Raw genomic sequence first — 27891 nt, 5'->3', positions numbered from 1 at the left:
CTCCCGCACCTGGACCAAGTCATTTTAATTAACTAAATGTAACCAAACCTTAATCCTAGAGGTGGCAGTCGGTTGAGTTGGACGCAGTGATGAGCTATTAAAGTAGCAATGCACCAATACATTAGTAAAATATGACAGCAATCCCAAATAAATGATGCAGGCTTTCAAATGACTGCATTAAACATGTTTGTACGACGTTAATAATACACACAGTGCATGTACAATGTTCATGTTTAAACAGAATTGTATTTGTGTACGATCGAAGCATCATTTGTGTTTTCCAGCTACACAATCTGCCGTGGCGGACACGATGGATGCGTGTTGCCGAGGTGAGTCATAATCACACTGGTTAATTATGAAGATACCTTTTGACTTGGTCAACACAGACATTTGAAGAAGAACATTTTTGCTGACTTGTTTCGTTCCTCTCTGTCACTTGTGTATACAAGTTAATGATGGAGCCAGATGTTCATTTGAAAGTTCCACTGAGTTGCACCACAGAGCAGCAGCTATAGTGATGATTACCATCTGTTGAGGACCAGTATGTCGACTTTTAGAAACAAATCCATATGGTGTTGCAATAGCAAATGTCAATATTAAAACTGGCCATCCACTTTGACCAAATGTCTTTTGGGGGGAAATGGAAAACTAAAAATGTATTAATATTACCAGAAGAAGAGGAAAACACCTTCATATTGTAAACTGATTTGACACTGAATGTAAAATATTGCAGTAATACTAATTCTGTGCTTTCTGTGACTTTCTGAAATCTCACCTGCACACCTGGTTCTGAGGAAACAAGCAAGACAAGGTGGAATCAATGTCACACTAAAGGTATTTGTGGAACGAGGGCACAGTCTGTAATCCACTGTTGATAATATTTTGTTCTCTTGGGTCTTTGCAACAACATTGCAGACTTTTTCTTTTACAAAATTTGCTTCATCCATCAAATAATGTGAGTTTGGGTTAGATGGGACAGGTTGTGTCACTGCGATAGCAAAAGCTGTTCTGCAGTATCTGCTGCGACTTTCAATGTAGTGGCAGCATTCATAATGTCGGATGCTTCTCAACTCCTCCATGCGTGCTTCAAACCACCAATAATCATGATAATACAAGGTTTTAAAGTTTTGTTAGAGAAGGGGAAAGGCTTTACTGGTCTGAGAGATCGGTCACGACACCTCAAACAGACACCGGCCCCTTCCTTGCTATAATAATGGATGTGCTCGCACTAATAATGGGCTCCAGTTACTTTCTAGTCTTGTGGCTGTCATGTAACGCAGTCCCGTCTTTGATCTCTACTCAGTGTTTGCACTGGACGCTCTAATTGGCCTGTGATTGGCTCCGGCTTTGATCATGTTCTGCAGACACACTAGCTACTTATTTCTCAAAGAAGAAGAAGAAGAAGAAAAAAGTAACAATCCTCATCAGTGTCACATATTTTATCATAAGTGCATGTGTACCTTTTGGATGATCATATTCATTGTGAAAGAAAGAAGTTAAACAGAATAGGTAGGCACTCTTCAAAGTCACAATGAATTATGATTTCCCCCCCCCCCCCCCTTAATCAAACAAAGGCTTTATTGGGCCTGTTGAAACAATGCATTGTCTTGGAGTGGTTCATAAACTATAAAAAGTTTACAGGTTGGCAAACTTTGGAGCACTTGTAAGTCATCCTCCATCACTCCCCTGTTACAGTGGGTGTGAAGTAGGCAGGAAGCAGATACACCTCTGGTCTGTCTGTCTGTCTGTCTGTCTGTCTGTGAGAGAGAGAGAGAGAGAGAGAGAGAGAGAGAGAGAGAGAGAGAGAGAGAGAGAGAGAGAGAGAGAGAGAGAGAGAGAGCCTCTCTTGGGAAGTAGACAGGGTCAGCAGATCATAGCGGTCTTTGTCCTTTTGTCAGATTCAGTGCCCACTTTTCTTTAGAAAACATAAGGATGAGCTTGTTTTGTGTTTGCGAGCACACTGGCTCAGGTAGAGGTGGAGAGCCAAGTTCAAGCACAGACTCTGACAGAAGAAAAATATTTTTCAGGTGAAAAATACTTTTATGGACCCATCCCCACAGCCTACTGTAAACCTTGTCTTCAGAAAATGATTTAATCTCAATTCATCTCCTTTTGATGTTTAAAAATCAGCCAATGTTTTGATATAAATCAAACGGTGACTGGGAAATGTATCTTTTGTAATAAAAAGCAAGGCCCTGTGATAAAACGCATCTGTTGGCTTCAAAGCAGAGGGAGCGGCTGGTGAATAAAAAATGCCGGCTATTTATTTATTTATTTCAATATTTGTTTGTTCAATCATTTATCAAACAGAAGCATGTTTTGTATCTAAAAATCCAGCGTTTGTCACATTATTTTTTAGTTAAGGTGTTTGTAAATGTAAAAGTACATTGTCACACTTTGATAGTGAAATACAGGAAATACTGATTATAATACTGATTGTAATACTGAGTGTAATACTGAGTGTAAAGCACAGCAGGAGACAGAAGACAAGACAGGAGGAACAATGGAGTGTAAAGCACAGCAGGGGACACAAGGTGAACTGCTCTTTCTAAGAGCAGTCTCTCAGTCTAGGGAATTAGCACAGCTGATAGCGGAGTCTAGTGAATTAGCACGTCTGGGACCTGAGTTGATTATTACATCTGTGTTTGCTGTAAACCCCCATGTTGTAGAACAAAGGACAACTGACCTGGAAGCTCTTCATGGCTTCCTGTCCTTTGAATGGGTATAAATACGGAGGCTGGGAGAGTTGCTTCTCTGAGCAGCACAGCAGACTTTACAAACCTGTATATGTGTGTGAGTTTTTTGATCATCCATTGTATGAAATAAAAACTCGGCTTCTTCTTATAAGAACATTAATCAAGCCCTTTTATTTGATTTGAATCCTGACTTCGTGGCGTTATTAAGAATATTTTTTCTAACACACTTGCACTGCTTCTGGCTTTCACTTAACTTTGCCCGAAATGTTAAAAATATATAACTAAAGCCTCTGGGAAAGCAGACGGGGTCAGCAGATAATAGCGGTCTTTGTACTATTGTCAGATTCAGTGCCCACTTTTCTTTAGAAAACATAAGGATGAGCTTGCTTTGTGTTTGTGTGTAGCACACTGGATCAGGTAGAGGTGGAGAGCCAAGTTCAAGCACAGACTCTGACTGATAAGAAAAATATTTTTCAGATAAAAGATTTTTTATGGACCCATCCCCACAGCCTACTGTAAACTGTATCTTCTGAACATTAGTCCAATATATATGTGGTCTTCCCTACAGCTCATTTCTGTGCATTTATTTCCTTTTCTGCACAGGATATGTAGTGTGAGTGACATTTAGCCTGAAAGAAGAAGCCTTGTCTGGGACATGCATACTGTACATGTACACACACACACACACTCTTGCATTATGTACGTCACTTATTTGACTATAGATGAAGGTTATTGGATCTGGTACCCAGTAATGCCCAATATAAATCCTTTGTCATCTTTATAGATTGGTCTAAATGGCAATCATCATTGACAAAGGAAGCAACTTCCAACCTATAAAATTAACCTTAAAATTGATTTTTATATGAAACTGGTATCAAGCAACCATTGAAACTTTTAACTCTGCGGAAAGGAAACTGGAAATGTAGGTTTACTTTTGTCTTGTGCAATATTCTCCCCAAATGTGTAACTATCTTTCGTAAGCAGTTTTCCATTGCTACAATTTGAACTTTGCAAGACATATTAAAACTGCTTTGATGTTTTATGCAAGATGCAAGTCAAGGAGTCAAACTGAGAACTGACTGCAGATTGCTGCAAACTTACCATTGAAGTTAGACGACCGTCCCTTAGGATAGTGCACTTTGAAGTTGTAGAATGAGTCGGAACGTGGTCATTTACACAGTAGTATTGTACCTATTATTATAAATTTGCGAGTTTGGGTAATAATAGCGAAGGAAATCCATAAAATCTTGAAGACGTGGTGTTGCAGAGTCTTACAGCTTCTACTGTATCTGCTGTCAATGCATTAGTCTTGAAGTGATTTAGTCTCAATGATGCGAGTTCAGTATGATACACACTGCCCTGATTCAAGAGACCATGTCTGGACCCAGGGGCCACCTCTCGGTCTGTAAAGTGAAGTGAAGCCAATGCGGAAGTGTTTTGAACCTGCATTCTTCCTAATAGCCAGCAGGGGGCGACTCCACCAGTTGCATAAACAAGTCCGGTTATGTAGAGGTCTATGAGAAAATCACCCTACAGTATTTTTCACTTGATTTATTTCCTCAGTAAACATTTTCCTTAAGAATTAATGTTCTCAATCATCTTCAATACAGCATGATGTTCATTTTGTAAATGATGGTCCCATTTAGAGTAAATTTGACGATAAAGCGGGGTATTAGTTATGGTTTGGCTACCTTTTTGATTGACAGGTCAGAACACACATGGTGTTGTCCGGTGTGGGTGCTCTTCGTGTGTTCATCTTACAACTTGAAACCTTTCCTAGGCTTTTTTTAAGTTCATGAAAATGAATTGTAACATTCGGTTGTACTGAGCTCCACCCGCTAGTGTCACATAAATATGAGGTTTATATGAGGAAAAGAGACACGCTAAAACGTAAGTTTGTTTTAGTTTAAATAATTATGCAGAAGTGTACATTTCTAAAGCTCCTAGTTCAAAATGTCAAGTAGAAAATGGCTGTTTTTCTATCTCCAGCACAGCATGCTACAGTATAATACCCTGAGAGCAGTGTTTGGTCAGTCAACTCAAACTATGTACAGAATCACTCATAAACACCCACTGAGACCAATAGATAGATCAAAACCAGAAAATAAGCCCCAGCATGTTTATCAGAGAGGCTCTTAAGATCACTGCCCTTTCAAAGCAGCTTTAGTTTGCCCCCAGTGGGCAATCTCAGAAATAAAACCCGCCTGTTTGAGCGTTAAAGCTTTGTGGGCAAACAGTAAAATCAACAGCAGCACTGAATGTAGTTCCCCCCTCCACAATGGGGATTATGGTAAGATAAAGCTGCAATAACACACATTGTTGTTGATGTTGTGGGGGTGGATGCAATATAAGACAGACTTTGTAATGTATCAGGATGAAGCTGAATGATACAGAGTGTCTTCCGCTATAGGGCTTTACTTATAAACTTGGGATGATTCCCTAATTAATTGACTGACATTGACCAGACTATCTTTGTTACTCCAACAAAGATAGTCTGGTCAATGACAGTCAATTCACTTGGGAATCATCCTGTTCGGATTACGTCGTGTCTGTATATGTGAAGCAAATATACTGCTCTACTGTAAAATGCAAATAGATCAACGGACAACTTTAGACAGAAAAACAATCCAAACTTTCAAACCATTAAACAAAAACAGTGGTCAATGTTGCAGTGTTGTAGAATTACTTTTGGAATTATTTATAACAGTCTGTATTTTTACTTTTGTATTTATAATGTACAGCCTTTATCACTTATTATCTGTCTGTCTGTGTGTCTGTCTATAATGCTAGCATACAAATATGCACGATATTGTGCTAATAGAGGCTACAGCTGCGTGATGATGATTCACGTAACGTTTGATTTTGTTCTCGTTTCCGTCCGTTCCAATTTGCTGCATTAAACTTGCACTGAAGATTTTTTCTTGTATTGCTTTGTAGTCGTTTAGACATACTGTTCTTAAAATATAATATTGAGTAGAAATATCATCCATGAGACGAACCTTTAAATGTTCTTGAATCTTAAACTAAAATAGTATGATAGTAGTTAATGTGTAGATTTGACTGTAGCAATATGTTAGGCGGGTTGTACAACTGTATAAGTCTCCACATTGAGTTCCACTCAAGCAATCATTCATTTAAAATCTGCTCTCTTCTTTAAGTTTCCATATTCACTTGTACAGTGACATAGCTTTGTCTGCCACATTGTTACGCTCATTCAAATTGTACGACAACAAATATAAGGAGCAGATTGAAATTATAGCTGTTCACTGACGAGAGCCAATTTCCTCTGCACTTAACTTGTCTAAGAGACCCTGCTAGACCGATGTTCCATTCTTCACTTCAATTCTTCACATGTTATGCAACTCAAATCTCTTTGACAAAGCATAAGGAACCAAGTCAGCGCTTCAAGATGAATTAAATCCGAGAGTTTGAGATGCATGTTTTCTGGCAGGATACATAAGAGGTACCAATTTATAATGTCATGCTTAATATTTTAGATATTTTAGTGGCCTTATTGGAAATCTGTTACATCCGTTGTGGATACAGACGGAGCATTGTTAATTCATGCAGAGTCTATGAGGGACATCTACCACTTAGAACCAAAACCCATGAAGCTGCCGGTTCAGATGATGAAAGTTTATTATCCAGCCGTTTTGACACATTTGTGACTTTAGAAGATAAGTCTGGAAGTCACTATTAGACATCTCCTCACAAAAGCAAACCTTGCAGCACACTGTTGCAATAGAACAGTTGCAGCCTCAAACTAAGAGCCTAAAATTCATCTCACATCACATGGCAGTTGAACTTTTTAGTATTGGTAAGATAAGAAAAACACATTAATATTCTGACCTGACTGCAGCTCATATTAATGTCAGTTAAATGTTTGACTTGATTCAGCGTGCAGTCATTGAGTGTACTCATAATGATCTCTATGAAACCCCTGTTAGAAGGCCCTTTCTAAATTATTCAGCTTTAAATGAGGTTTTTGATTATCTTTTGATATGAATGCTCAGAATTATTTATCAAAAATACTTTGAACTGTGTTCAGTCTATCTATGAAAAGCTAAAGCGGCAAAGCACACAATGCTTAAAACATGTGGATTGATTATGTAGGTTATTATAAATATTTACAGAACCAGAAACTGTTCATCACAGATGAGACCGTACGATGCTCATGTTTCCCTGGCACACTTTACAGACGTTGTTATGGGATGCAATTCCACTCTCCGTTGTAGAAGGTGTTAAACAAATCAGAGTGAATATCCCCACTGTGTTGGAATTCATCAGAATATATCCAGACAAAGAGGTGTTGTTATGAGCTATGATTTCGATTTCTCCAGTGCCTCCAACACCATTCAGCACAAGCTTCTGGGGGACAAGCTGGAGCGCTCGGGGGTGGACCATCACCTCACCAACCGTCCACAGGACGTGAGGACGAAGGAGTGTCATTCGGACATGATTGTCTGCAGCACGGGGGTCCACCTAGGGCAGGGGTGGTGCACTTGCACTTGCGGTGATGAAAAATAATCTTGAGCGTCATTACATTACGAAACATGCCATAGGAAAATGGCCCTTGATAGGAAAAAGGTTCCCCACCCCTGCCCTAGGGTAACCTCTACCCTGCAGACTTCACTCGTAACACAGCAAACTGTTACTTGCAATGGGGGACGACGAGGGAGAACAGAGAAGACCCCCCCCCCCCACACACACACACACACACCAGTAAACGGACATTGAGGTTGTGATAACTTACAAGCACCTGGGTGTTAACCTGAACAATGAACTGGACTGGTCAGACAATTATGTAGCACTCTACAAGGAAGGACAGAGCAGACCTTGTGGTGGCATCAGAAGAAGGCCAGCTCTGTCCTGGGGAGCCCTCTCGGCACTGCGGAGATGGTGGGAGACAGGAGAATGATGGACAAGCTGTCATCCCCTTTGGACAACATGTCCCACCCCCTCCAGGACACTTTGTCAGCACTGTGCAGCTCGTTCAGCGACAGGCTGCTTCACCCGCGGTGTCTGACGGAGAGATACCGCAGGTCCTTTCTCCCTGCAGCGGTCAGACTGTACAATCACCACGGCCCCTGCTAGAGCTCCACAGACACTGCACTGTTGTGCAATCACACTGCTCATGTGCAACATACACTTTTATATTTATTATTGTTATTACTACCATGGTTGTTTACTCATTTTATATTATTATATGTGTGTTTGCCTCTTTTATTTAATATGTTAGCCTACTTATTTTACTTTGTCTTTTATCTGCACTGTCCCTTTGCTGTTGCAACATAAATGTCCCCGCTGTGGGAGGAATAAAGGATTTCTGATTCTATCATAAATAAAGACTAACCCTGGTCTTCACACACAGACCCTCTGTCATTTCAGTTTCAGGGCGAGAGATGATGAGCTTCAATAACCCAGATTTTCGTCCTGATTGCATCAGGCTGATTGCTCAATAGCGCACAGACACTCTGTTATTAGTGCAGTTAGGCCAAAAGTAATTATGTAGTCAACCAAAGAGACTCTAAATTTCAAGCAGACAGGAATTGGCTTGTATTACTGTGATGCAGGTGTTTATGTTCCTACTGTGGTTTGGTACAAAAACAGCATCCATAAGTTTAAAGTTCAAGAATGCAAATGGTGTAGAGCATAGATTCAACCAAAACCAGTCTTATCTGCGTTTACTTAAACTTTAAATGGATTCTTTAGATCAAAAATGATGTTGCATTTCCATCAAATGTTGGTTAGGATTAGATTTTCTTTTTTCTTAGAGTTCTACACAGGCCTAAATATTTCCAACCTACATAATTAGAGAACTGACCCAAGACCAGAGCTAGCCTTGTTAGCTCCTCCGGCTAATGCAACCCACTGCTACTGTACATCTTGTTCCAACTGGGCATTGCATTTCTATGCAACGTGACATACATGAGCGCTGGTGAGCGGCACAGTCGGAGAGAGAAAGAGAAAGATCTTAATAAAATACATCTGAAAGAAGTAAACCGGAAACCTTGCGCACCTAAATGACCCGAAACCAAATTGCAGATTAAGTCAGGAATAGAAATAAGGAATTGCAATGAATTCACTGTTTCAAACATGCTAGTTAGAAAACAATAATACCAAAAACAAATTCCTTTTAGGGATTGTAGTAAAGAGCTCCTCTCTCCCTTCCGTCACTTTTAAAATAGAAAATGTGTACCGAATATATCGAGTAGGACTGGAGGAGAAGTACTGTGAGTGATGTGTGATTTCCCGCTACAAGTCATGTCTCATCCTCCTATCAGTGACTTGAATCTGGACGTACCTGTTGCACTTTGTCGCTCAAGGAAACACTGAGGGGGTGACATTATACAGCACTGTCAGATGAGCACCCGAAGCTCTCCACAAGCAGTTCTGACAGAGAGATGATTTGGGATTAGAGTAGAGGAGGAGTAGAGGAAACGGGTTTCCCGACAATTATATGTACCTGATTTAGATGCCGTGGAAATGCACAAAGCAAAGCCTGAAGGCAGACAAAAGCCTCGATGCTTGGTCGTACTTCAAGGCAGGATTTGTTGGCAAAACTGTCAACTTTCAGAAATCCTAAAAACAATCTAGCGACTCACCATTACTTGTCTTTTTATTGTCTTCCTACTTTAAGCCCTCGCTTGCATTTGAGTGAGTAATAGGACTTCTTTCTAACCACTGTATAATCTAAGGAAGCCAATGCATTTCTGTAGGTGATGTCCCCTTTACATGACTGGTTTAATATGATCCTTTAACTAATTTAACTTATTGTAAAACACTTTGACTTGGTGGATAATTCCTGCAACACACTGATGCTGAAATGCTTCACACTTATACAAACGGCGTGACTTGTATTCAGCCTGCTGTAAGTTCTCAGTGTGTTTGCCCTGTGAATACTGGCCTCTGCTTTGTCGCTGTGTTCTGCATGTTTAGGAATAAACACATAGCTGCTGTGCACTGTGTATTTTTTCACTTCTGCACAATAACTAATTATCCTTTTGAAGATAAATATAGATCACTGTTGATGTAACGGATTAATTGGATTCCAAGGCAACTGCACTCCTCCTACGCAGACATGCCTGGTTAATTGAACTCCATCTCTATGTGCCCTTTTGCACTTCTCCCCTGACCCATTCCCCGCCTTGCGTAGGTTAATTGAGCCACACGGAGCGATGGCTCTTCTCACATCTGCACGTAAAGGGGCCGTATTTCATGTCACATGGCAACTTTATAAGAGCAATCGTGTCACAGGTAGATGAACCCTGGTTTTTATAGAGCCTTGTAATTGTGGGTTAGTCAACCAATGAAGCGACAATCTTTAGCCTCTCACTCGCTCATTCGTTTTCATTTATGAAGCATTCCCTCAGGGTTTTTAGAAAGCCACTTCAATTAATAATCTTTTCTGTAAAACACTTGAGTGGAGATGGAGTGATCACACAACGCTTTTTCTAGCCTCTGAAGTGGAAGCAGAGAACAATGAAATGAAACCTAAACATTATGCTCTACTCTCACATTTCTTTGAATATTTAAATGGATTATTTCTCACCTATAAAACACAACATTTAAATAAATGTTCACTTATCGTATCTGGATATTGACCGCATGGTTTCTTGTTTTTAAGTGTATAATGCAGCTCCATTTGTAAGAGTGTAAGTTACAGTTTCACCAGCTATTCTCCGTTGAATCAATCAGAACCACTTATCAGTCTATTAATGCTGATAGATAGATACTTTATTCATCCCGAGGGAAATTTAGGATAAAACGAGGACATCATTTAAATTCCACCAGGGACCATTTAAACTTCCCTGCACCACAGACACAATGCATGCCCTGCACAATCAGCCTGACTCTTACAAATGACATACAGCTGTTCATGGAAAGGGAACTACTGACGCTCAGGTTGCAGTGAGGAACAGTTTTACACGTGGCATTTCAAACTAAAGTATTTGTTTTGTATAACTATACATATATAGTGTATATATAGTATTTAGTCTATACAATGACACACCACACGTATAAGATTAAAGCAATCATTTATAAGAAGGCAAAGGGTTAATGTCTTGTCACCACAGAATGATCAAAGGGAAGGCGGATTGCACAGAAAGAATATGAAATGAGACCTAGGACAAGCAACTACCGTTCATAGAGGGCAGGAGGGTCTGATTAGAGGGTTAGTATTGGTCGTCTTGACACATCAAAGCTGAATGAGATTTTAACGCCTTTAGCTAATAGTATACCTAACACATAAAGAAACTGCTGGACATTAAAGTGCTTCATCAAAATCCATTCTGTATTCTGTTTGTACTTTGAGGTTTCATTGAGTTTTAACATTTCTAAGTAGAAACATTTGTCTTTCACTTGATGGGCGTCGTCAGTCATTAAGTATCCAACGCACCACCATGTGTTCCTGTCCTCTCCGGCTACTTAAAGGTCATTTTCATTTCTGGGTGTAAGTCAGCCTTTAGGTAAAAATAAATTATATTAATGATATCGGCATCTCGTGTCTTATCAGTATTTAAATCAAATCCATGCTTTTTGTTGTTGTCATGTACTCAGATGTATTACTTTGCCGCCGGAAGCAGTAAAGTTTAGCATTTTCTCTTTCAGAATCCTTCAGGAGCTATTTTTAGAGTAAACTGAAATGACTCTGCCTTTAGTTGAAGTAGTGCCATTAGAGCAGCAAAACAAATGTGCCGACACATCTTGGCAAAGCAAAGGAGGAAGCTCGTTTCTGCCGCGCCTTTTGTTCATTACTGAAAACGGTCACTCTTGGCTTGTGTAGCACACCGTGCCACCAGCCAGACGTGCTGGATTTATTTATGCACAGTCGAGTGCTTTCATTCCAGGTTTAATGACTAAGTGTGGCCTTTTCTTCCTGCACGGTGCTTTAGGTATCCATTACAAAGAGCCTACAGTATAAAGATGGTGGGAATATCTTGTGGAGAATAGATAAAGCTCTTGTCAGGTGTAATGAATGGGATGAGTACAGCAAGCCACACATTTATCTCTGCTGTATGTTGTGACGCTCGAGCAGTAAGGACTCCATAAGGTGAAGGACTGTGTGCTCATCAATAATATTGGGATAATAAGTAACAGAAAAAACATTGGGACATATTTGAGATATCTTATTAGGAAAAACAACAGCATCAGTTGTTTCAACACATGCTGAAAATATGGAATTATTACTTTTGTCCGTTGGGAGCATAAGAGGAAGTAGTGTGATGTAAAACCGCAGAGGAAGGAGGTTGGGAGTTTTGGATCAGTTGAACTTTGAGAGATCGCTTTTTGAAGAATAGTTTGACATTTTGAGAAATAAACTTATTTGCTTTTTGGCGGAGAGTTAGGCTCCAGTTGCATTTATTTAGGAATTTTAAGACTCGCATAAAAGTTCAAATATTCTCAAGAATCCTTGGGCAATACACTGAACCCCAAAGTTGCTCCCGATGTGCAGGGACAGTCCCTTGAATGGCGGCTCCGGCCCCAATCAGTGTGTGAGTATGTGTGTTCATGGATGAATGAAAGGCCAATTTTAAAAGCATTTTGTCGTTGAAGGAAGAAAAACGCTTTAAGTGCACACCATTTACCATTCGCTATAAGGCAGATGGTAGAGCACATTTAACCCTACACCACAGTCTGTGTCCCTGCTCCACAGTGCTCCTGTTAAGGTCCAAGTGAAATGGTCACTGTTACGCTCAGATTCCACTTTTCTTCCTTCCGGCTCACAGGAGATGAAATAACCTCCCAACTGCTGTCACTTACACCCTGTTAAAGCATGAAAACACATCTTCTTCAGCGAGCTCTTCACCTCCTTCTGATCCTCTTCCTTTTTCTTCCCACTCGTGTATGAACTTGCACCTGTCGTACGAGTTTTTCCTATAGACCAAATGTCAATAATCAACAGAATGAGATTCAAAAGAACAAAATTCCTCAGTTTGAGAGTGAAGTACAAAGTATAAATTGGGATTCAGTTCTGCAAACACATGACTTTAAATAATGATAATAAATAAATAATAACTCAATTGATACTTAATGCCTATTGTCTATTAGTGGAAGATCTGGCAGCAAACTTTAAACCACAGAGCTGTCAGAAACCTCACTAAAAGACTAATTAATTATCATCTCACGATTGATCAAGGTAGAATTCAACAAATACTGAAATCAATGACATTTTTATATCTAAATATATATTTGGGTTAGACACTGATTTGTATTATTAAGTCCTGATACTCTGATTAGGCCCAAACCACTTATGATAAGTGTATCTATCAATACTGGTCAAATTTCCTCAATTTTAACCCCAATTTTTAAGTCTAGAAAACCATGCTGATGCATGATTAACCTTCATTGTTTTTGACTTTTAAGATCTTGTTTACCCATAACGACCGGCAAACTATAAATCCACGCCATGATTGCAAACATTCATACAGTATGTATTGCTAACTAAACATGTATTAAAAGGGTCTTAAAATATTATGCATATAAAGTAATGTATTTCCCTAAAGAATGATCATTACTATAGGAGTCTTGCAATATAATTAAGCATAGTTCTAGGTCTAATTTGTCTAGTTTCACTTCTCTGTGGTTCATTGTAGCACAGAGTGACTCAACAGTCGCCCTTTCCCAAAGAGATTTGTCTGTTTAACAATGCAAACATGCAGTCTCCCCATGAGAGCCACTGTAGCACGAACACAATATGTCCTCTGGCCTGTTGTGTTTAGGAAACGATAACCACAAAATATTTGAATGGGAAGAGAAAACAAAATGTTTCTGCTGCCACAATGAGCTACGTTTTTCTTTTTTTTCTTTAAACATTTGGCAGTGCTTTTACATGGAATTAAGTGACAGAAGGAATCAAGTTGCCAAAAAACAGACTAAACGTTTTTATTTTAGAATTCCTGCCGAATGATAATCAAAGAGACGTTTTTCTCTTTTGTGTTATGCGCTTTGTCATGAAGTGAAATGCCCCAGTGACCTTTTCTACAATCTGTATTTTTCGCCAAAAGGGAAATTGGACTGCAGTAAAGACTGTAATCCTTGGAAAAGGTCAATACCATATCCATGAACAGAGTAGTGTCTATATGTCCCCCAACATTTACTTTATCTTTCTTATGGAGAATGGCTAGTTGGCTCACCTTTTCTTACTGGAGTACAGAGTAGTGGAGATAAAGATTATGAGCAAGACTAGATTGAGTCCCGCTCAATGCTCGCTCACACATTGAAGTATTATCAACTCACTTTTTAAATTATGATCCTGAGTTATTTTGTGTGCTCAGTTTAAGAAAATATCACATACTAAGTAAAAAAAACATTTTATTTAGTTATTTTTAATTATTTTAATTATACAAAAAATGCGTGAAGATATCTTAAAACTGTATCAAAAGAGTTATGTTTGTAATTTATCAAATGTACTGTTAAAAACGCAGCCAGAGCATCAGTTTTTGATTAAGATGGATCTTCCCATGCCTCTAGTTTTTTGAAAATGTGTGTATTAAATTTACATACGTTGTGTTTTGAATTGGTAAAACGGTAACTCTACATATGACTCAGCTGTTTGCTATAATGCCATGCTTCCAAATAGTGGATTTCATGAGTAGTTAAAGCCAGATTGATAAATGGTGAACAGGAAGTGGCTCACAGTGGCTCGTGACTGCTGCTTGCTGCTTTTGTCGGTGTAGAGATCTTCACTGCTCTCATGGTTGAGTCATTAGGATGTGCAAAGTGTAGCGAGGGTAGTAGTGTGACTCTCCTGATTCTGTGGGATGTTTTCCCTTCACTTGCACATTACAGATAAAATATCCCTGCTTCACTGTATCAATCACATCCCTCTGTGGCAGCTTGAGTAATACAGTGAATATTCAACTGTCAGGAACATGTGAATTTGATGGCTGTATGATTCACAGCGAAAGGCAGTGCACTTGAACACAGATATATAATATTATATATTACAACACTGACACAGAAAAATGTGCTATGTCATGAGCTGCAGTCGTAATATATGTCTCAGTACAGCTGGATGAACATGTGGACAATATTAATTCACAATAACTCAAGCAAGTTTACTTATTTCATCATCTACTCTTGCATGAAGCACTTAACAATAAATAAGAACATTTAAAGTGGATTACCTTCTTTTTGATTGATTTATGATCATTTTCCATGCAAGTAGTGCAACAAAATGATCATATCGACATACATACATCTTTCTTATCAGCGACTTACAATTAGTGGAAACAGCCATGAGGATACAAACTCAGAACAGCACGTACATTAGCTTCAGATAAGCCAAACCAACAGCCACAAACAGAAATGAGAAAAACTCAATTTAAAATATGATTTAAAGATGTGAAGACTTTCTGCTGACCTCATATCAATGGGGAGCTTGTTCTACCATTTAGGAGCCAGGATCGCAAACAGGCGGGCTTTTGTAGTAGTATAGTAATGTTAGTAATGTCCCAAATGTTCACGACGTTAGCTATGTAGCCAAAATGGAAAATGCTATATATTCACAAAGATATGCAATATGTGAGCAAAACTAACATTGTAGTTATTTTCTCACAAAGCAGTTGTAAGGAATGTTTGTGGCAGTTTATTGACCGCTTCAAAAGAATACAAATAAAAAACTAAGCATCACCATCCTAATTTTTATTTTATTTCCTTAGTTCAAAAGTTCCAAAATGAAATGAAGCTAATGCATCTTTTTCATTTGTTTCGCTGTTTGCTTTTGTCCTAAATCTGCAGCACTATCCCGCCTTAAAGTTGAAGCCATTTTGACTATGAAATCTATAACACGGTTAGGGTGAACATCCTCTGTCTGCCGACTAATTTGTTTTTTTCATGGCTATTTAAAGATAATACAATCAGTGGGGCGAGCGGTGCAGTTTGAAAAGGTCTGACGAAAGTACAATGTGGCAGAGCAGAGTCCAATTGATAGAGGTATTTCTATGCTTGTTCCTCTTTTTCTGGAAGAAAAGCAGCACTGTTATTGCACCGAATGTGTAATTATGTCGCCCTTAATTGAAATATTTTGCTACATTTTAACAGTCTTTGCCCTCATGAGGACAGACGGCTGTGACTGTCTAGGATGAGTTTGGGCTTTAATATACCAGGTGCAGGGACAGACGTTGAGGGATGTACCACCCAGATTCCCCAGAGTTCACAGTTCAATACTGACTGTCAAACGTAACCCGGGCTTAAATCCAAAACTCTTCAATGAGGCAAGAATTACATTTATAGCGCACATATTTCAACAAATCTACGAGGAACATTCAAATGTGCAGGATGCAAATGCCTTACATCAACTTGTATGCTAAAATACAAGGTGACATTTTCTCCACCTTTTGAAGGGAGTCATAAGGGCGTCTCTAGAGTATGACATGAATGATTAGTATTTGTGGTGTCGCAGCCTCATTAAACCATAACAGGAACGTGTCTCTGACATCAGACACTATCTGCTGATCTGATCTGCGGAGGAAATAAAACATTTATTACCCTCTGGAGTAATAGGCGTGCTTTAAACTTTCCTCCAAAATGTCCCAAATCTGCCTTTTCTATAGCAATATTTATGCCCTGTTTTATAATTCTGTACTTAGCTGTTAGTCATTCTTTGCCAATATGATGAGATGGTGTTTGTCGATTACCGCTTCTGACGCAAATGAGGTAATAAAAACTCAAAGTGATTCAATGCGATTGTATCACAAAGCTCAAAGGTGCACTTTGTGTCAGCAGTGGTTTTGTATTTACTATGTGCTGAATCCATACAGAGATGATAAACTCTTATAATATATATAAAAAAAAGGACACATGCTTCATTAAAGTGACTAATACTAGATCAAAAAGTGTCTGACCAAACAAATAAATTACAGCATTAGGCTTTGTTGGTATGATTGAAACAATATGTGAAAATGGACTGAAAATATGTGTCTGTCTCTCTGGTTGTCTTTCAGAGCCTGATGATGTGGTGGAAGCTTCCACTGGGACCAGCAGCTCTGTCGGTCGCTCTGTCGGTCATCAAACATTTCCCACTTCATTTGTCCAGCAGCTTTAGTAACTAGTTCATTTTCAGATTAAGATTTAACATAAACAAGCGCAACTTCGCAATAGCTGCGACCACGTACGCGCCTGCATTGACAAGTATATGCATTCTCACAAACACTTGGAGCCAAATTTTAGGGTGCTAGGGCGAAAACGGAGGCTGCAATAGGGTGGGGACATTTTTGTCAGTCCGACAGAGCGAGCTATACAGCTGCTGGTTGCACCTAAAAAGTGAGTGTCCAGGTGCTTTTTGTCACCTTTCAGATGTCTCAAAAATGTCAAATGATCTAATATTTCACAAAAAGAAACATGGAATAGAGAATGGTCCAAAAAGTGAATGTACATTTGTGTAGCAGAACTTTCTTTTTCTTTTTCTTTGCCAGCATGAATAGTTTTACATTACTTTAAATACATTTAGCTGATTTATTTAAGAGGATGTTGAATGCTGGCCTTGCACTTGTAATGTACAGTAGTACTTTTACATCAATATATTCGTAGTGTTACTTAGGTAAAGGATCTGAATACTTGTTCCATCGGTGGCAGCTTCCAGCCAAAAGCTTCAGTATCGTGACTCTGCATCGCCCTCCCACTAAAAAGGATCTAACGTGGCCGCTGCCTGATTCAAGTTTAATCAATAGAGTTGCTTGAGTAAGACAGTTTCCAGCAACAGGGCTTGAATAACAAGAGGCAGTTCCACTCACTATTCACACGTACAACTTTAAAAAAATAAAGTTATAATCTCCAGTGAGACGAGTGAACTTTAAAAGGTATCGAGGTCTTTGGAATCAGCCGTTCCTTGTTTTCAAGTCTCATCTGCCTCACTCTTAACACAGGCCATGCCGACATGCAAGAACTGTTAAAAGAAAGGTTCACAAAGCAGAACAGCTGCTCTATCTCAAGACAAAATACAGGAGTGTGCATATTCCTGGATTTGCATTGATAAATGCCAAGAAGCTATCTTCAGGTGATAGTTTATGGTTGGCTGAGACTGAGGCCAAGTTAGCTGATTGCAATAGATCCCGATGTTGTTTAATAAGTTTGCTGAATTACCTCATGTCACCCGCTCCTTTATCTTACGCACTCTCCCACATCCTCTCGCTCTACTCACTCCAATATGTGCTGAAATCAAAACTCAATTGAACGAAAGCTCTCCGTTCTAGTTATAAGCTCGCTGCAAGGAAGTGTTATTATGCTTTTGTTTCAAGCAAAGGGAAAGCTTCATTTTCAAAAATTAGTGAGCCAAAAATATTAAATAAGAGATGTAATATAGGCCGGAGGTAAAAAAAAAAACTTGATTTGCAATACTTTAAGAATGTAACACAGTTCCATCTGCAATGACTTTACCTTACCTTACTTTAGTGGAAGTTAATCTGATTTAGTAATGGATTTTAATTTTCATCCATAAATATACAACAAACACTACAAATGTAAGCATTTAAAAGAAAAAGAAGCCCCGTTATATTTTTCTTTAATAGGAAGCTACTGTTAGCAGCCAGTTAACTTAGCTTAGCAAAAAGGGGGAAACAGTTAGCATGGCTCTGTCCAAAGTAAAATGGATCTAACAGCTCCTCTAAAACTCGCTCATTAACACTTTATCTTGTTTGTTTAATCCAAGACTCCAAGACTCCAGTAAAGGGCTTTTTACATTTTGTTTTTTGTACGCTAAACTAAGCTAACTGGCTGCTGTAGCTTCTTAATGAATGAAGATCTCCTCATCCTACTCTAAGTAAGAAAGCCAATAAGCATATTTTCCAAAAGGTCAAACTTTTGCTTTACCCAGATAACATTTACCCTCAGCAAAATTAACCATTGTTGACCATCGTTGATTGTTACATTTCAGGTATTTTGTTAAAGTACTGTAACCAGCTGTCGCTAAAATCAGGTGGATTTGAGCTGAAGGCCAAAAGCAATTCTTAGTGATTGATCTGTTTTTTTTTAATTTACAGTATGCAGAACCTTTACATAATTAACTTTAGATAGGAGATATAGATCCTGGGAAGTAGAGTGTGAACGCAATGGTTACTGTCACAAGACGTGTGAACTGACGAGAAGAATGAGGCGGATCCCATCACATCGTCGTGCCCTAGTTGCTTGAACACAAACCAAACTGTGCTTCAGTGTCTCAAAGGATTTTGACAAAGCAGCATAATTGGAAATCAAAATGTCCTACAACACGGGACGTGCAGATCAACAGAATGAAAGAAAAATGAAAGCCCCTAATAGATTGAAAAGAACTAGGAGAAGTAAAAGAGGACTGAATATTAGAGAGCATCCCTTTGAACTCAAATGAATTGCACGTCTCAGTCTAAGTGTAAATAAATGTCACAAACTGACATTTAAGTTGCCAATATGAACTGAGTCAGAAAGGTTGAATTAGGTGGAGCATTAATTGAAACAGGGAATAATTGAATGTTTATATCCACAGGCTGGTAATTTCTCACTTCTCGGGAGTCTGTTGCTCTGATGACTCTATTATTAGATTGATGTTTTTCTCAGCGTAAACTGCAGTGGTTCAGTAAAGGGTTGAAGAAAAGAGCGTAAAATTAGCTCATTCCCCTTTTTAGAAGATGATTTCTTTAGACATTTTAAGCGAGTGTGTTGTGTTGCAGTTCCGTGTCCTTTTCGTCAGCCTTTTGCCCCAGTTTTAAAAAGTTACAATACGTGTTTTAGCCTTTGACTGTGTTTTCTGTACTGTAACTCTAATGTCCTGTGTGCAGACTCAGCACAGTACTTTGACAGAATTATTAAAACCCAAATATCCCAACAATCGAAAATCAATATTATACTTACTTCAGTATTGGAGAGAAAAAGCAACAAAGCAAACAAAGTACTCGTAGATTCAGTGCCATCACCAGAGAATTTATTTATGAAGGCTAATTGGCTCCAAAACCAATTTGAAAAACAACACAGGAAACCAACACAGGAAATCAACACAGGGAACTGAAATGGGAAAATGTGACCAATCACCACAAAAAGTAATGTGTTCAGAACTTTTCAGCACATTTTAGTTTCAGTAGTTATACACAGACCTTAAGAAAACACTTATTTCTAAGCTTCTACCAGAGTAGTGGGAAACTTTAAAACTACCACTTTATTACAATGGCCACGATCACTGCTGTCTGTAGTGTCCTACATACATACATGTAATCTAGTCTGCTATATGATCCAACAACATTTAACAATATGAACTGCTGATATGAAAATGTTTCTGCCGCTTTACTTCTACAATTACCTCCACCTTTAGTTAAAACACCAGAAGTGATGCATGTTTTTGGCAGGAGTTACACTGGGTTGATGTATCTTGTCTTTCTGGGTTACTTCTATTCAATTCTATAATTAAAGTCAACTTTAACAACATGAGACACTGTTGCCACCAAGTGGTCAGAAAAGAAAGTGCCCAACATTTGAGAGATGCTAGTTAATTAAAAGAAATGTGGAGGAGATGGAAGAGCCTGCCCGTCGAAATCTCTCTTGAAGACTATATTTTATGCTGGTCATGCAAAGTGACCGTTTTCAAGAACAGAATGATCGAAAACAAGGACTGAATTAGAAAAAAAAGGATCTAATCCCAGGCTTCGAAGAGAAACACAACGTTAGACTTTGCTCTGTGTAAATCCCTGCATCAGTTGCACACTGAAACTAAGGTCATTCGTCAGTCAGCAGATCTCAGCGTGCTGTAGTACAATCAGATTTATAGCTCTCAATTGATGCACTTCTACCATCTGCTTTCAAAGCTTCACCGTACAACACAGCTGGTAAATAAAATATTCTAAAGATGAAATTCAATTTAAAGCCCTTTAGTTTAGTTAAACCTAAAGATGCTGTCATGTTACTTATTTAGCTATGAATATCTATTGCTGTATAGAGAGATCATTTCAATTTACAAATTGCTATACCGTAGATAGTTTAAATGTGTCAGGGTTGTAACTAACCAAACTGTTATTATAAATAAATCTGCCAATATTTTCTCAATTAGTCATCTGTTCCATAAAATGTCAAATATAATGTATTGTTTCTGATTATTTCTTTCTGTCCACTGACGATTGTGTTAAACGTTGAGCCCCCCGATGACCCCTTCGCTGAAGCGTTTCCATGGTTTTAGAGTATGATGGACAGCTGACATCGGGGTGAGGTCTGAAGGTCGTCCTCACTGTTCCTCCCCCCTGTGTACCACGCTCACACTAATCACATCCTTAGCCTTGACAGATCATCCATCTTTCTCATCCCATGCTGTATTGGGTCTCTTCTCTTCCTCGCCCTCGGAGAAGAGGTCGACAAATGGAAACTGCGTCACACGTCTCTGTTAGTTACCGGGTGAACTTGTGGCTGTTTTGAGGAACACGTCAGCTTCAGGGATTATTTCCTGCATTTGGAGCGAAGCAGACCCAACCTGTTTTATCAGCCAAACTTAGAAGAAGAGCTGCAACAGGTCTATGCATTCAAATTATTCTCCCACATTGTTATTATCATCAAATTGGCACTGGATGCGGTCACTCGTTGAAAATCTTAATACAGGAAATAACTCATTTAAAGTTAGGATGGAGTTTTAAAACCTACTTCTTAACAGCTGAACCTGATAAGGAAAACATCTTGTCCTAATCAGAAGATGTTAAAGGCTCCTAACTATTAGTGACTGGGTATAATTAAAGATGCAGATTGCAGAGCGACGGGCCTCTCTAATCAGTACTAACAGACTGCTGGCTCAAATTCAACATCTGCTTTACTGACTCGCCTAATATCTCACCTAGACTGCAAAGTCCCCGATTGACGTGATATCCTCAAATGATCGTCCTCATTGCTCCCAACATGTCCTCGTGGTGTTCCCTCGCTTGTGCCAGGCCCACATTATAATGTCTGATGTGCAGTTAAAGATATTTCCTCTCTGGCTGAAGGATAGTGTTCCCTGGAGTCACATTCACAACGAGAACATTGCGATCAGTTGCGTCAGTGACTCATTTTGTCTCTGTAGGTTAATTTCAGATCCTGGTAAATATTATTACCGGAAGTAATCCTTTTGTGTGTGCTGTTCCCAAGATGCATGTCACACATCTTGAAGGAGGCACATACTGTATTTGCACATAGTTAGTTTGCCAGGAAGAGATAACATTCACTGGCTACAGACGCAGAACATATTACAGATACAGATTTGCACGTCACTTTGACATTTGTGGTTCCCAGATGATGTAACTTTGGTAATCTCCTGACTTTTCCTGACGTAGAATGAAGGATCATTTCTTAAAACTTTGTAGATTCCTTCAAGTTTTCATCAACTGTCAACGTGGTAATTGTTTTACCTAAAACAGCCTCAGCATGTTAACATCGTAACTGTGAGCGCGTTAGCAATCAGCTCTAGGGATGCAACCAACGACTATTTTCATTCTTGATTAATCTGTTGATTATTCCAGAAAGATTTAATAATTATTTGGTCCATAAAATGTCAGAAAGTAGTGACCAATGTCCATCCCAGTTTCTCAGAGTCCAAGCTTTAAATGTCTTGAGATATTCACTTTAATATGTTATAAAATGCTGAAAAACAGGAAATCTCCACATTCAAGAAGCTGAAAACTGCATTTTCTTTTTGTATGAAAAGTTACTTAAACAATTAATTGATTATCAAAATAGTTGGTGATTATTCACCTAATCGTTGCGGCTCTCGCTGTGCAGCCTCACAGAGCTGCTAGCATGGCTGAAGACTCTTAGTTTTGTAGTTAGTTGCTTCTGATCTTTCACTGTCAGGTTTTTTACCACTGTAGTTTAATCATCTCTCAGTTTAATGTCTTTAAATAGATGGTGAGGTTGTAAATATATGAACTACTATCATCTGAGCACCGATGATATAGACAGTGAAATGTTCAAGTTAATATTCTCTCTTGAATTAATAATCAAAATCAGATCAAAGAAATGATAATGTCATTATCAATCAGTCCATCACAGTTGACTAACTACGTGTCAGCATCAGGTCAGTTATCAACACCACCTGCAATTAAGATCATCATTAAAATGAAGAGTTCAGGCAGAGGTAGTTGACATTGAACTGATGTGTGAAACTTGATTTTGTCAGCAGGTACAAACTGCTCTGTAGCGAGAGAGAGAGCCATGAATCAGCAGTAGCTGCTGCCAAAATGACTGACAAAGTCACTCAATAACCCGGCGATAGCAGCTGAAGGTTGACACTTATGTCACATCAGATAAATGTTGAGTGTGAACAGCCATGGAGAAAGTCGTCATTTTATTTATGTAAACCAAGCGGCAACCTCCGTAAACCTCTTAAACCTGCAGTCCTTCTAATGGCCAACAGGGGGCGACTCCACTGGTTACAAAAAGAAGTCAGATTGTATAGAAGTCTATGAGAAAATGACCCCACTTCTCACTTGACTTATTACCTCAGTAAACATTTACCTGACGAGTTTACGGTTTAAATCTTTAGTTTTCTTCAATACAGCATGATTTTTATTTTCAAGTTATGGCTCTAATTTAGAGTAAAATAGACGATAAAGCAGGGTATGCTTTAGGGCGGGGCTCCCTTGCTATTGACAGGTCGCTACCACTGCGTTGTCCGGCTTGCGTGTTCTCTGTGTTTCCATCTTACAACTTTAACCCTTTCACAGTGTTTTCACTTCATGAAAGTTTTGGTCGCCTAAAAATATCTTTTATCAGCGTTGGGTTGTACATCGCTCCACCCTCTCGTCCTCTAGTTGTAGATGGTGACAGACAAAAAACAAGATGGCGACAGCCAAAATGCCAACTCGAGGCTTCAAAACCATAATCCACATAACCAATGTGTGACGTCACGGTGACTATTCCCACTTCTTCTTCAGTCTATGATTTATGCCCAGAACATTCTGCCATTGACACTCTGATTTGCTAAATAATAAAATGAAAAGCCTTACAAATCAAACACTTTCTTTCAAAGGTCACAGTGCATGCCACCTTCGCCATATGAGGCAACTATTCTCACACTTATACACACATTTGTATTTGTTTTTACAGTTAAAGAACTCAAAATGAGTTAACACATATGCAGCAGCGATGTCCCCTGTCACCAAACATTCACACTTTCTGCACTCACTGCACTCATTCATGTGTCGCTTTAATATCTCAGCAGTGGTGATATACCGTACAGTCAGAGACATAAGAGCAGCGGACCCGTTCCTCTCTTCCTGCACTTTAAATCATTTCTGACAGTTTCATGATTAGAGAGGACATCAGCTCAGGCACACCCTTTCCTGACAAACGTGTCTGCAGCCTCTCCCTCCTTATAACCGTATTCCGCTCACATCAGTTGTGCACCAGCACATGCAGTTTAGGCCTGTTGTAAAAGGGTTAAGCAATGCAAAACAAAAATAAACAAATAAATAGGAGCATCTTAACCATAAGAGATTGTACTAATGACTGTTATTTTCAGAATTTGGTTCACTCGTAGGCCTTACCTGGCCTGTCTGTTTGAGTTGTGAGGAGCATACATCAGACTGCAAGCTGTGGATGTTCCCTGTTCCCATTACAGTGAATCAGCAGCGTATGAAACAATCCCATCTGCTGCACCGCCTGCACTTTTGTTTTTATTTTTACACACACTTCTGCCCCTGTAATGTGGATTCATTTTGCTGTGTATTGATTGTGTATGAGAGAGGGGGTTGTTGGTTGGCAGTTGCATCTCAGGAGAGAAAGTGTTTTAAGTTTAAATAGATCTCTCGCTCAAAAATCACTCGAATGAAAAATGATACCTGAAAATCAGCAAGTGTTGCCAGCACAGGGATTAAAATAAAAAATAGCCTAAAATGACTCGGCACAAACCGGTGTTCATGGATGGTCGCCTGGCTCAGAATCAAATCTTCACTGTCACCTAGCGACACCGCTCAGAGTTTAATTGGAGAGGCTAGATGGAGCAGCCTGGAGTTGGATGGTAATCTCATTTAGTGCACTCGCGGTTGTGTCGGTATCATTTCATGAATAAATATTTTATGTATCCCCAGTCAATGACATAGAAATATTGGAGGGTTTCAGCTGCTATTGAAATGCTTATTGTCAGAGTTTTGAGTTTTACTCTTCAAACAAATGCCCCGTTTGTTCCATGATATCTATGTGATGTACATTATATTTTTGTACAACCAATGTCATATGTTTTTGAGTGATTATAACTTTAATGAGCATTTTAAACATACTGCATACTTCAAATTGAATTCACTCTGTTTGTAAGCCTTATTGACTTTATAAATGTCTCGCTGCTCCTCCGAGAAAACGTTTCCATTCCTCAAAGAGTACAGAGGGACTAATTACACAAATGATCTCTTTGGCTCATTAGCTTCTGATTGTAGCACTATAAGGCACTCTCCACCAATGGTTGAAATTATGCCGTCGAAATGTCCTTCATACGGGGTGATGAATCAAAATTCAATCAAAATTAATTCAGTTTATATAGTTTATCAGCATTTGTTTCAAATGATGTCTACATTAAATGTCCACCAAAAGAAAGTGTTTTGCTTTATATTACTCCCCTTTAACATATTCCAAAATGATTTTTGTAAAGCCAACAACAAAGCTCTCTATGTTAACTACTCATTTATAGAAAATGTAATGGAAAAAAAGATTAAACAAATGCAATTCAACAAATCTGTGTTTTTTAATTATTACTCTTTGAGTTTTTGCTGCATTAAAGCACCATAGATAATAGATCATTATATTGTGTTAATCCATTTTAATGAAGCGGATGAGTGAAAAATGATTCCATCTTGTCAGGCTTCAAGCGACGTTCTGCGTGTTGCAAACACCAGTAGTGTCAGTTGATTACTTTGAGCAATCCGTGTCAGGAAACAACGGTCTGCAGCCAAACCAGCACCTCTGAGGGGCTATACTTCGGCACAGTGCTCTTTGAGCTAAATGCTAACATCTGCATGCTAAACATGCTCGCAGTGATTTTGCTAACATGCTGGTCATTAATTCTGCACATATTACGTCATGCACCAAAGTTTAGACCTGATGACGGAGCTAGAGAATATGTGTAGTTGTTGAGAACTTCTGACAGAATGCTATTTGAGTTTGGTTTGCTTGTGGCATTTAACACAAATATTGCATAATATAACAGGTTATTACCAAGACATTTGTCGAACATATTATTGCTCACTGCAGGATAAACCCCAGTAATTTAGATGTAGGAGATTGTGTGGCTTGATCCGTGTCGTTCTGAGAGCAGATGTGAGAGTTTAGCCCTCAAATTATGAGTGATGTGTTGCCTTCAAGACTACAGCGCACTAATCCATCCTCTCGGCCTTCTGACCGTTCTCAGAAGCTGAATCCGCTCAATCCAAACTTGCCATCTTTAATTTAATTTAATTAGAAATACAGAAACGCTGACTGACTATTTATTGTAAAGCATACAATATTCAACACACAAATGCAAAACATGTTTGTGCCTCAACAGGAACTCACTCAAGCGTTTCAACTCTGTGTCTGAGATATTTTCAGATCATGTGTTACCACTCTACCCTCTATCCTGACAAACTGCATCATTGAAATAAAAATCCTGGCTACAAATCAACTTCTTAAAACTGAACTGTAAGAAATCTGAAATCATCATGATTGGACCAGAAACACTTACCAAATCCATGACCACATCACCCCCGTCCTTTACAAGCTCCACTGGCTCCCCATCCCCCAGAGAATCCAGTACAAGATCCTCCTCACGACCTACAAAGCCCGCCTTCTCCTTCGCTGCTCCCACCCTCTGGAACGCTCTACCTCAAACCATCAGAGACTCCTCCTCACTCACCACATTCAAAACTTCTCTTAAGACTCACCTGTTCAACATGGCCTTCAAACACTGACCCTCTCTTCTGCTTATCCTCCTTTTTGTTTATCTTTGTGTCACCCACTCTGTAAAGCGTCTTTGAGTTACAAGAAAAGCGATATAAAAGTCTAATGTATTATTATTATTATTATTATTACCAGGCTGTCTAAAATGTCAACATTTTCTTCGGCAGTGTATACTGAAATCCAATAGCACCGTTTATTTTCACCACAGCAGGCTCAGCTAGCTGACGACCAACATTATGCATTATTATACCATGGTCTTGGGGATTACTCCATTCTGATTGGCTGCAGTGTGTTCATTAAATCCTGATAATGGACACCTATTCATTAGCTCCAGTGAAACTGTCTGTTTACGATCTAAATCATCTATCTGCATCTAAAATAAGTAACCGCTGCGAGAAGTACACAGCCCCTCTGAACTTACTGATACGTTGTATCACATAAGCAATCATTGCAGTGGACAGCACACATGGTTCCTATCATCAGGTGAAAATCTTGATACTGATTTGGGGACAATGACATGGCTGGATAGCTAGCTTGTCAAATTATATTTGCTGTCTGTCAGCTGTGCGTAATGTTTTTGACTTTGAATATTGCTGGCATAAAGTTAGCTTTCTGGCTCATAGCTGAGCCAAAGGGTTTCTTTGAGCCGTGCAGATTAACAGTATCTCCCGTTGCCAAGTCGTATCTGAGGTTCGTCCTTTTTACTGGAGTAGTGAACTTTTGCTTATGGGATAGTCCAACCCTTAGGTGTTACAGGGAAACTGAATTGTGGCTTGTGAAAACTTAAAGCATGAAAATATAAATTAATGGTCTTTGACAAATGACCATGGTGTAAGTGTGATAATGCCCTTCGAGGTGTCCATAATCAGGAATTAATTCCTGAAAATGAAGTCACCTCTGGTCATCAGCTGCTTGAATAACATCTACATTCAAATCTTCTAAGCATTTTCGTTGGTTAATAAATGACTTGTCACAATAGAACAAAAGGTCATCCACTTCCACATCCACAAAGCTTTTCAGGATATTAATCTTGAAACAGGTGCTGGACAGACATTCATCAGCAATGTGTCAATACTACAAACAATACCTCTCTTTAGTAGACGATCATGCACATATAAGTTTTACAGATGCTGGAAGAAGATGGTCAATACTGGAAAGTTGAAAACCTCTTGTTGTAGAACATTCAAAAACTTTTGAAACAAGTCAAACAGGGAAATAATAACTGAGATTACAGCTTGTTGACCCCCACATTTCATCACCCTTTTAAATCCACATTTGGGCTTCATCTCAAACATCCAGCATGCCTCTTTATGAGAGCTCATAGCTCAATATTTATGTGAGCTCCATC

The 27891-nt window shown here is 39.0% G+C and overlaps 1 protein-coding gene across 1 annotated transcript in view; it reads left to right on the top strand.

Moving 5' to 3' along the window:
• The first annotated feature begins 818 nt into the window (after positions 1-818).
• baalcb (BAALC binder of MAP3K1 and KLF4 b) overlaps positions 819-27891 on the top strand; it is a 36461-nt gene continuing 9388 nt past the window's right edge. Inside the window, exon 1 of the mRNA XM_029425639.1 lies at positions 819-834. The gene's annotated coding sequence lies outside the window, so the exon portion shown is untranslated. The remainder of the gene's footprint in view (positions 835-27891) is intronic.

This window comes from Cottoperca gobio, chromosome 24, assembly GCF_900634415.1.
Source record: "Cottoperca gobio chromosome 24, fCotGob3.1, whole genome shotgun sequence".
NCBI classification, from domain to species: domain Eukaryota; kingdom Metazoa; phylum Chordata; class Actinopteri; order Perciformes; family Bovichtidae; genus Cottoperca; species Cottoperca gobio.
This window is presented reverse-complemented; position numbering and strand designations above follow the sequence as displayed.